Source organism: Vicugna pacos, chromosome 21 (assembly GCF_048564905.1).
Source record: "Vicugna pacos chromosome 21, VicPac4, whole genome shotgun sequence".
NCBI classification, from domain to species: domain Eukaryota; kingdom Metazoa; phylum Chordata; class Mammalia; order Artiodactyla; family Camelidae; genus Vicugna; species Vicugna pacos.
The window spans coordinates 6634447-6643250 of NC_133007.1; the positions used below are offsets into that span (position 1 = coordinate 6634447).

The following is an 8804-nucleotide window of genomic DNA, read 5'->3' on the forward strand; positions in this document are numbered from 1 at the left end:
ATCCTCACTGGAATGACCTAGACAACATCAGTTCTGTGAAAACACACCCCCTCGGATCTGGAAAGCACTCCTCCTCACCTCCTCTCTCTCTCTGTCCCTGGCCCTCGCCCCCACCTCCCAGCCCCAGTGTTCTCTAAATCTTCGTCCAGCTCCACTCACTCCCATATTCCTAACCCCTGCTCTTCATTACAGCCCCTGTCCCGCTGCTCCTCGCCTTCCACACACAGCCCCCACCTCACACTGCCGTCCCCTGCCAGCTCAGGGTCCTGGTTGCTCATCTCCTTGGCCACTGCCCAGGATAACTAATGCCTGAGTTTGCAGCAGGCCCTGTATGGACCGCCTGCCCTGGCGGCTCCCCACCCCAGACCTCCTCGCAGGAGATGGAATTACCTTCCTATGCTGCCCCTTGCCGACTGAACATCATCTCCCTGACTCCCTGACTCCCTGTTGCTGATTATATAAAGCCCCTCCTCAGCAGGAGCTGCAATTCTTCCTTCAGCCCCACCTCACCCCCTCCCTCTCCATCATCTCTGTTTTCTGGCCTGGGACTCTCCACCTCCCCACCCCCATCTGAGTGGCCAGGCCCCACCCCTCCTCATACCATGGGCTTCAAACTTAAAACTCTGACCCAAACCCTTTCTCGTCTCCCCCTTCATAAGCCCCCATCCTGTCCCCATCCACACCTGCTCCCCTGCCACCTAGGGCCTCAGAGCTCTCCCAGGCAGGGGACTAGCCACCTCACCGGTCTGCTCTCTTTCCCTGGATTTCAAGCTGAGTCTCTAACAGAAGCAGAAGCTGAAAGAGCCATAAGGTGACCACTCCCAGTTGGTCACTGGGCTCATCCTGCTGTGCCCCAGACCTGGTGGGTACCCAGGGAAGCAAATGTCACTGCCTGAGCAGCCCCAGAGAGAGCTGGAGCGTTCTGTCCGCCCACAGGGCCCAGAGGCAAGTTGCTGCTGCCATACCCCTAGGACTTCACACATAACACAGCAGCAAAAGTCTCGGGCCTGTCCCATCTGCCAGGTGAGCGCTTTCCTTCATTGTTGGAGCAGCTGCTGAATGCCAGGCCCTGCACTGGACACAGAGGTAGAAAACTAGGGGAAGAGGCTCTCTCCCACCCCATGCCCCACACTCCCTCCCCATACAAATCCCACCCAGGAACTCAGCTGACTCTGGGCTTCCACTCACGCTATTTTCTTTCCTGGAATGCCTTCTCCTCTCTCTGTTGGGTAAGTGGAATCCTTCCTTTGAGAGCCAGATCAAGCCCACCTCCTCCAGGAAGCCTTCCTGAGAGCCCCAAGCATCGGCGTGCCCCTCCCATGGCTCTGGCTATCTGTGGCCCTCCCTCTCTCAGAGCACCGTCTGCCCTGAGAGTCTACACGACCTCTCTGTGCAGTCTGTCTCCCCACAGACGGTCAGCCCCTCACGGGCTGGGACCAGGCCTTCCGTTGAGCTGGACCCTGGGCAACAGTGCTGGGCTGCACAGAACAGAGGCATATTCTCCAGATTGTGCCGACAGTGCGTACGTTTTCTGTTCAACAAATTGCTGCCCCATCCCCCCTTTTCAGAAGGCCAGAGCCTCCCTTCCGTGGCGTGCGAGAGTAAGTGGGCTGCTGGAATGAGAGGAAAACCCGCCTGCTTGTCCCATCCCCAGAGAGGGCCACCTATGCTCAGAGCTGAGCGCTGGGCATCACAGGGCATCCCCTGGACCACAACAAGAAAGATGCCCCCTCCTCTGGGACTTAGAGCCAAGGTGACTTAGGAGTCCTCAAAGACCACACCTTTCTGCCAAAAAGGAGCCAATGGCCTGAGCCCAACCCACCTGATCTGAGTTCCCACCCACCATTCCCACCTCAAGGTCTAGAGAAGTTACCCAGCGTCCTGGGCCGCGGCTGCCCTGTGGCGGACCCCCTTTCCGGAGGTCAGGCCGTAACATATATGTGACAGACGGCAGCTGGTGTGGCAGCAGCTCTGGGTCGGGGTGGTTGCATCGGGGGGGCTGGTTGCTGCAGTTACACGGTCTTTGCAGTCGTGTGGTCATCTGGCTGTGGGGTTTGCAGCTGTGGTTTCTGTGGTGTTTCTGGTCACCGTGGTTGTGTGGTTGTTGCAGGTGTTCAGGCTCCTTTGGCACCACAGCGGGAGGAGCAGCCAGCAACTGGGGAGAGGTGGCCTCCCTCAACGTCTCACCTCAGGCTGTGCCCAGGCAAACAGACAAAGGGACAGCCAGAGAGAGGACACCTTCTTATCACCTTCTTGTGACGAGCTACCCCAGCCCCACAGCCCACCGCCTCTCTCTGGCTGTCTCGGACTCCCCAGCACAGCTGTGCAGACCGATTATCTGCTTCTCTGGAGCTGGGGTCACGTCCAAGCACTTGAAACCCTGTAGGTTCTCCTCCATGCAGCACCACCTCCGTTTGCAAGAACACTGGTCCGGGCAGAAGCCCATTCTCTGCACCATAGGAAATATACCCTGCCCATCCCGCTGCCCTGAGATGGGCCAAGAAGGCCCATCCAGCTAATGGCCTGGGGTGGGGACGAGGAAGCAGGCTGCTGCTGAGTGCTGTGGGGTGAGGGGTTGGGGGGTGAGGGGTGGGGGGTGAGACACGATGAGAAGACATACAGATCATAGCAGAGACTCAAACAGGGGGCCCAGCCTGATGCCCACTTCCCTGACCCTGGACCCAGAGTCAGCATGAGGCCAGGTGGGCCGGGTCAGCCCTCCAAAGGGCAGGGCCTGGGCATCTCCCCGCTCACCTCCCCCCACCACTCTTACAAGGACCCCCAGTGCCATGATCAGGCCACGGTTTCCCCAGCATGGTGGATAGACACCCTCGATTCCCTGGTACCCAGGACAGAATTTTCCATCTGCCTCAGGGAGCCTGGGTCCTGTGCCTTACATCCCCTCTCCTGAACCCTGCTCCCAGTCAGAAATGTATGTTCGCTTAAAATGTATTAATAGCTAATACTTCACGTGGTCCATAGTCTAATAGAGGATACAGTGAAACACACACTCTCCCATCCCCCTCCCTTAGCCACCCAGAGAGAGTCATGAATATACAAGCAGATCTGCACGTGTATCCATACGAAGGAACATGGTGAGGACAGTACAAACTCTGGAGCTGCTCTGTCTGAGCTCAAGACCCATTTCTGCCCCCTTCCATCCTGGTGACTCGGGGCACCTCTCTGTGCCCTGGTTACCCCACCTGCAGAACAGGATATAACCACAGTCCCAAACTCATGGGATGGGGACAGGGTTAAACACACATTAGTTCTCACTGTAATGAATGTTCTTTTCTTTCTTGTTTTATAGAAATGGTATCACCATATCACCCTGGTTCACACGTATGTTCTACATCTGATTTCTTTCACTTTCAAGTGTATCTGGGAGCTCATTCAGTCTATTTTATTTATTTGTTTATTTTATGTTTAGTTCTTTTTTTAATAACACCACTGCATTTTTTTATTATTATTATTATTATCATTATTTTTTGGTGGGAGAGGTAATTAGGTTTGTTTGTTTATTGATTGATTTAATGGAGGTACTGGGGATTGAACCCAGGACCTCGTGCATGCTAGGCAAGCACTCTGCCATGGACCTATACCCTACTTCCCTTCATTTAATTTTAGAGCTGCATGGTATTCCATTGCCTTGATCAATGCACCATAATTTATTAAAGCCACCCTTTTTATAATAGATGTTTTGGTAGTTTTCAGTCTTTTACAAGCAATGCTGCAATGAACAGCTTTGCACATGCTATGTAATTTTTTACATCTCTGTTACACCTCATAATTATTTCTTTTTTATGATGAGAACAATTAAGATCTAGTCTCTTAGCAGCCTTGAAGTTTATAATACAATACTGTTGTCTATAATCATTCTGCTGTGCATTAGATCTTAAGGACTTATATATCGACTGGTTGCAAGTTTGTACCCTTAAACAACATCTCCACAAATAGATATACTATACTTTGTCTAAAAATGATTAGGATAAATTCCTGGAAGTAGAATGCTGGTCAACAGACGTGTGCATTTGTTACTTTTTCCCGTCCAGTGCCGTCTAGAGACTTTGTACAGAATCAATGTTCCATTGGCAACATATGAGTTTCTGTTCCCCAAGCCTTTACCAACAGTTTATAAACACACTTTTTATCTTTGTCAGTTTGGTAAGTGAAAAATAAATGCTCTCTCTGCATTTTTATTTTACAATTTTTCTGATTATGACTAACATGAAGCATCTTTGTATATGCTTGTAACTCTTTTGTGTTTCCTTTTCTGTGAACTCTTCTGCCCATTTTCCTATTGTATGGTTAGTCATTTTTCTTATTAATTAGTAAAAGGTCACTACGTACTAAGAATATTACTATATTTTTCCACTTTGACAGTACTAGAATTTTCTTGTATTCATTTTTCCACACATAATTTTCATGCAATAGAAGTTATCATTTTTTTATAGCTTCTGTAGTTTGTGTCACACTTTGAAAGTTCTTCCCACTCCAAAATAGTCATTAGATTAGTTTTAATCTCCCATAGTTTCTTCTAGCATGTTAAAAAATTTAAATCAATGATTTCTCCTGGTATGCATCCTGATATAAGAAATGAAGTATGGATCCAACTTAATTTTTTCCCAGATGGCTACCAGTTGTCTCAACACCATTTACTGAATAATTCATTTTTTAGCCAATGATTTGAAATGCCATTATTATCATATGCTAAACTCCCAATAAGTTTTGGTCTATTTCTGGACATCCTATTTTGTTCCAACTACGAGATGTCCTAAACTATTTTAATTATTCAAGTCTTATAACATGCACTATACCTTATAGGGCTGGTTTCCCATTCGTTTTTCAGCTTCTTTTCTCATATGAGCTGTTAGTTTTATTGGGATTTCTTTTCATTTACACGCTAACTAAGCCAAGCTGATACTGAACATATCAGTGAATATGATGCTGGGTCACTGTCGGGTGAATACTATCCTCCCAGAAGGGTATCTAACATATTAGGTTTTGCAAAGTTAGCAGGTTCCCAAGACCATCCTAAGGTTCAAAATGTTGCTAGAAGGACTCACAAAACTCAGCGAAAGCTGTCGTAGTTGTGGTCAGTTTATTACAGCGAAAGGATATGGATTAACACCAGCCAAGGAAAGAGATGCACAGGGCAGAGTCCAGGGAATGTCCAAGCAGAGTTTGTATTTGTCCTCTCCCAGGGGAGCCATGGACAGTGCTCCCTCCCCCACAACAATATGTAAGAGTGCGAGCAGAGTATTGCCAACCAGGGAAACTCACCTGAGCCTTGGTGTCCAGAGTTTCTCTTGGGCTTCCATCACATGGACATCCCTGGCTGACCATATAGCTGGCTTTCAGTCTCCTGGTGCTCCAGACATAGAGCAAATACTGCATGGCTGAAAGCTCCTGTCATAAACCATATTGTTAGACGGTCAGGTATGGCCCAAGGCCCCCAGGTAGACAAAGACACTCCCAGCAGGCAGGACAATCCAACAGCACAGAGATTACCTCCCAAGAGCCAAAGACCAAGGCCAGATCTCTCTCTGGCTAAGGTTAATTTTTTAGCACACTAGTTTTTACACTTATTTGCATGGACTTGACCAAATCATCTCTAAGGATTCTTTTCATCCCCCCACCTGTGGTTGGTTTCCCCTTAGCATTTCTTATTTGTGCCTTCTTCCCTCTTTTCTTTTGACAAGGTTAGTTGACAGTATGTCAGTATTATTGTTTTTTTCAAATAATTTTGAATTTATGTATTATTTATAATTAATTAATTATAAAAGTTTTTGTTTTCCAATTCATCCTGCTTCCAATTCATTTCTGCTTCAGCATGTATTAATGGCTTCCTCCTGCATTCCTGAGGCTTAGTACCTTTTTCTCTACTACTTTATTTGGATGCTTAGATCATTTTTTTATTCCTGTTTAATTTTTTATTAATTCATTAAATAGGACTGTGTGTGTTAGTCATGGTTCTCCAGAGAAACAGATTCAATGCGATATAAAAAGAAATGTATTATAAGGAAATGCACATGTGATTATGGAGGCTGAGAAATCCCAAGGTCTGCAGACGGCAAGCTGGAGACCCAGGAGAGTCAATGGTGTAAGCCCCAGTCAAAGTCCAAGTTCAAAGGCAGAAGAAAGCCAATGTCTCAGTTCAAAGACAGAGAGAAAGAATTCTTTCTTAGCCTTGTATTCTATTCAGGCCTTCAACAGATTGGGTGAGGCCCACCCACAGTGGGAGGGCAATCTGCTTTACTCAGTCTGCCAACTGAAACATAAATCCCAGATAGAAACACCTTCAACAGGCACACCCAGAATAATCTTTGACCAAATATCTGGGCACCCTATGACCCCGTCCAATTGACACATAAAATTCCACTATGCATGTTTCTCAGGGCACTGCTTTAACTGTACCTCCTGTTCTGATAAGTAATGCTTTATTTTATAGATAACCATTCCATCTAGAAAGTACCTTATGGCTTACAGGAGGATGCTTTTCTACTAAATTTTGACCAGGCAATAAGTACAATGACTCACCTTTTCATATAAGTTTGATCTGATTCTCTTGAGGCCAACACAAAAGTGAACCAGGGCATCCTCAGGGCCCAGAAGTTGCTTTGAAAGGATTCTCTCAGAACCTAAAAAACTCATTTAAATATCAATGGAACATGCACCTACTTGCCTGGATGGATTTCTCAACAACCAACAGCAAGAGATCCCCCTGTTAAGTCTCAAATCTAAGAAGGAAAAAAGAAGCTACCACCTTTCTCCCATTCAAATGATTGTAAATCATAATATAACTGACAAAAATTATAATAGCTACCATAATATGTTTCCAGTGCTTTATATAAGTCATCTTATCTAACATTTGCACGTGTTCTGAGAGAGATATCATACTCTGTATCTTAAAGATAAGAAAGCTCAGCCTCATAGGGGTTACGTAACTTGCTAAGATCACACCTCTTTTTAAGTGGAGGAGCTAGGTTTTCATGCTGGCTCTGTCTGATTGAAGCCTTTGCATGTTTTCAGGTTGCCTCTTTTGTCTCTCCTCTGCCCCTTGCACCAATAAGGCGGTTCTGCCTCTCCTGGCAAAACTTATCTTCCAGGCAGAGAGATTACATCTGCCACAGTCCACTGTCAATTAGGGAGGAGCCAGCACAGAATTCTGGGACTGAAACGCAGAAGGCAGCCCACCAGCCAGGGAAGGCCTTTGCCTGCTGAAGCCATATGCATGAAGACTCTGAGCCAAGCAATAAGGAAGAGAAAGGGGAGGGAAGTCAGGGTGGGGGCCGAGAGAGTCGGGGACAGGCATGGCTGCTTCAGCAGGGGGCACAGACCACAGAGCCTGCAAGGGCCGGACACACTCATCACCCGTGCCAGGCCCATCAGTTTCCTCTTGGCTGCCGGGCAGCTGTCCTCTAATGACATGAACAAACGATTTCCTATATGGAGGGTTCTGGTTAGTGTTGTCGGCCAAGTCTCTGTGGGAACCAGAGAAGACGACCCCATGGGGACTGGAGGCCCTGGTAGCAGCAGCCAGAGCCCGCTGGCACATCTCCAGGCGTCTACCAACTGGGCAGATTATCAGAACCCTGCTGCAAAGAGATAAAGAACATCCCGATCCAGCCCCTAGAAGGGCAGGGCTTTATATAGCAGCCTGAGTAGTCTGCAAGGGAATGTCCTGGCTGAAGGCCCCTCTCTAGCTGAGGCAGAGAGGGGAGCCGGTGGGTGGGAAGGAGGGAGCTTATAAAGAACCCCATGTGCACAGATCTGCTCAGCAGCCTTGTCTCAGCAAGGCCTGAGATCTCAGGTCGTGTAAAGGTCATTTAAATTTTTTTTATACTTCTATGTTCCAAATTTTCTATGGTGAACTTAACCTCTTTTTATAGTCGGTAAACATGAATACAATTTTAAGAAACTAAAAAAAGAAAGACACAGAAGGAAATCCTTCAGCTGGGAATCTTCACCCTGTTCATGGTCCCCCAGTCATGGACCAGTCCCCTCCCCCCTCCTCTGGTCTCTCTCTCTCTGGGGAGCCCTCCTCTGTGCTAGCCTTTGCCTGCGTTGCAGGAAAGGACCAGTTTTTTCTGTTCCTGGGTTCCTCATACCCTCCCTGCCCTCTACCAGTTCAGATGTCACAGTTCTTGGCTTTGGTGTCTTTAGATAAGGCGTCCACATCCCTCATGTCTGCTGGGGTGCCAAAGGGTCACTCGAGTTCTGTCTTGCCCCCTTTCTGGCCCCCAAACACTAGCTTAGTAACACAAAACAAAAGCAGTGGAGTCCCTTACATAGAGTGTGTTTGGCATTCTTTACGTCTCGGGCTCTTGTCTGTAAAATGGGGTTAATAATAGCAATTGCCTCATGGAGATGATATTGAGATTACAATAAAACAGTGAATGTAAAGTGCTTGACAGACTGGAAATGCCCAATTACATATTTCCTGATCATCAGTCTACCATGCCTTCTTGTCCACACCCACCCACCCCAACCCGGAACAGCCACACTTAACACATTTGGCCAAGATGACTTCCCCTGTTTCCAAAAATAACTCCTCCCAGGAGGTGTGAAGATTCACCTCCTGATTCAAAGCAGGAATTCCACAAGTGCTTTGAGAGGTGACTGACTCCTTGGAATCCTTCAAAAAACCTCCCTATGTGAGGCAATGCCTTCATTTTGATGTGTGTCAATGTAGGCAGCTGGACAAACAGATAAATGAATTAATGTGTTACTTTGTAGTAACGATCTTATGTGGGCTGAGTTCAGACCATGACTCTGGAGCAATTTTTAGGAGACAAAGTAGG

General features: G+C 47.4%; 1 long non-coding RNA gene across 1 annotated transcript; it reads right to left on the bottom strand.

Annotated features, from left to right (window-relative positions):
• Positions 1-1905: 1905 nt before the first annotated feature.
• LOC140687933 (uncharacterized) lies at positions 1906-6635 on the bottom strand. The gene is made up of 3 exons (XR_012062557.1): positions 6541-6635; positions 5284-5409; positions 1906-2155 (listed from the first exon to the last, which is right to left on the bottom strand). It is a non-coding gene; the product is annotated as an uncharacterized lncRNA (long non-coding RNA).
• Positions 6636-8804: the final 2169 nt, after the last annotated feature.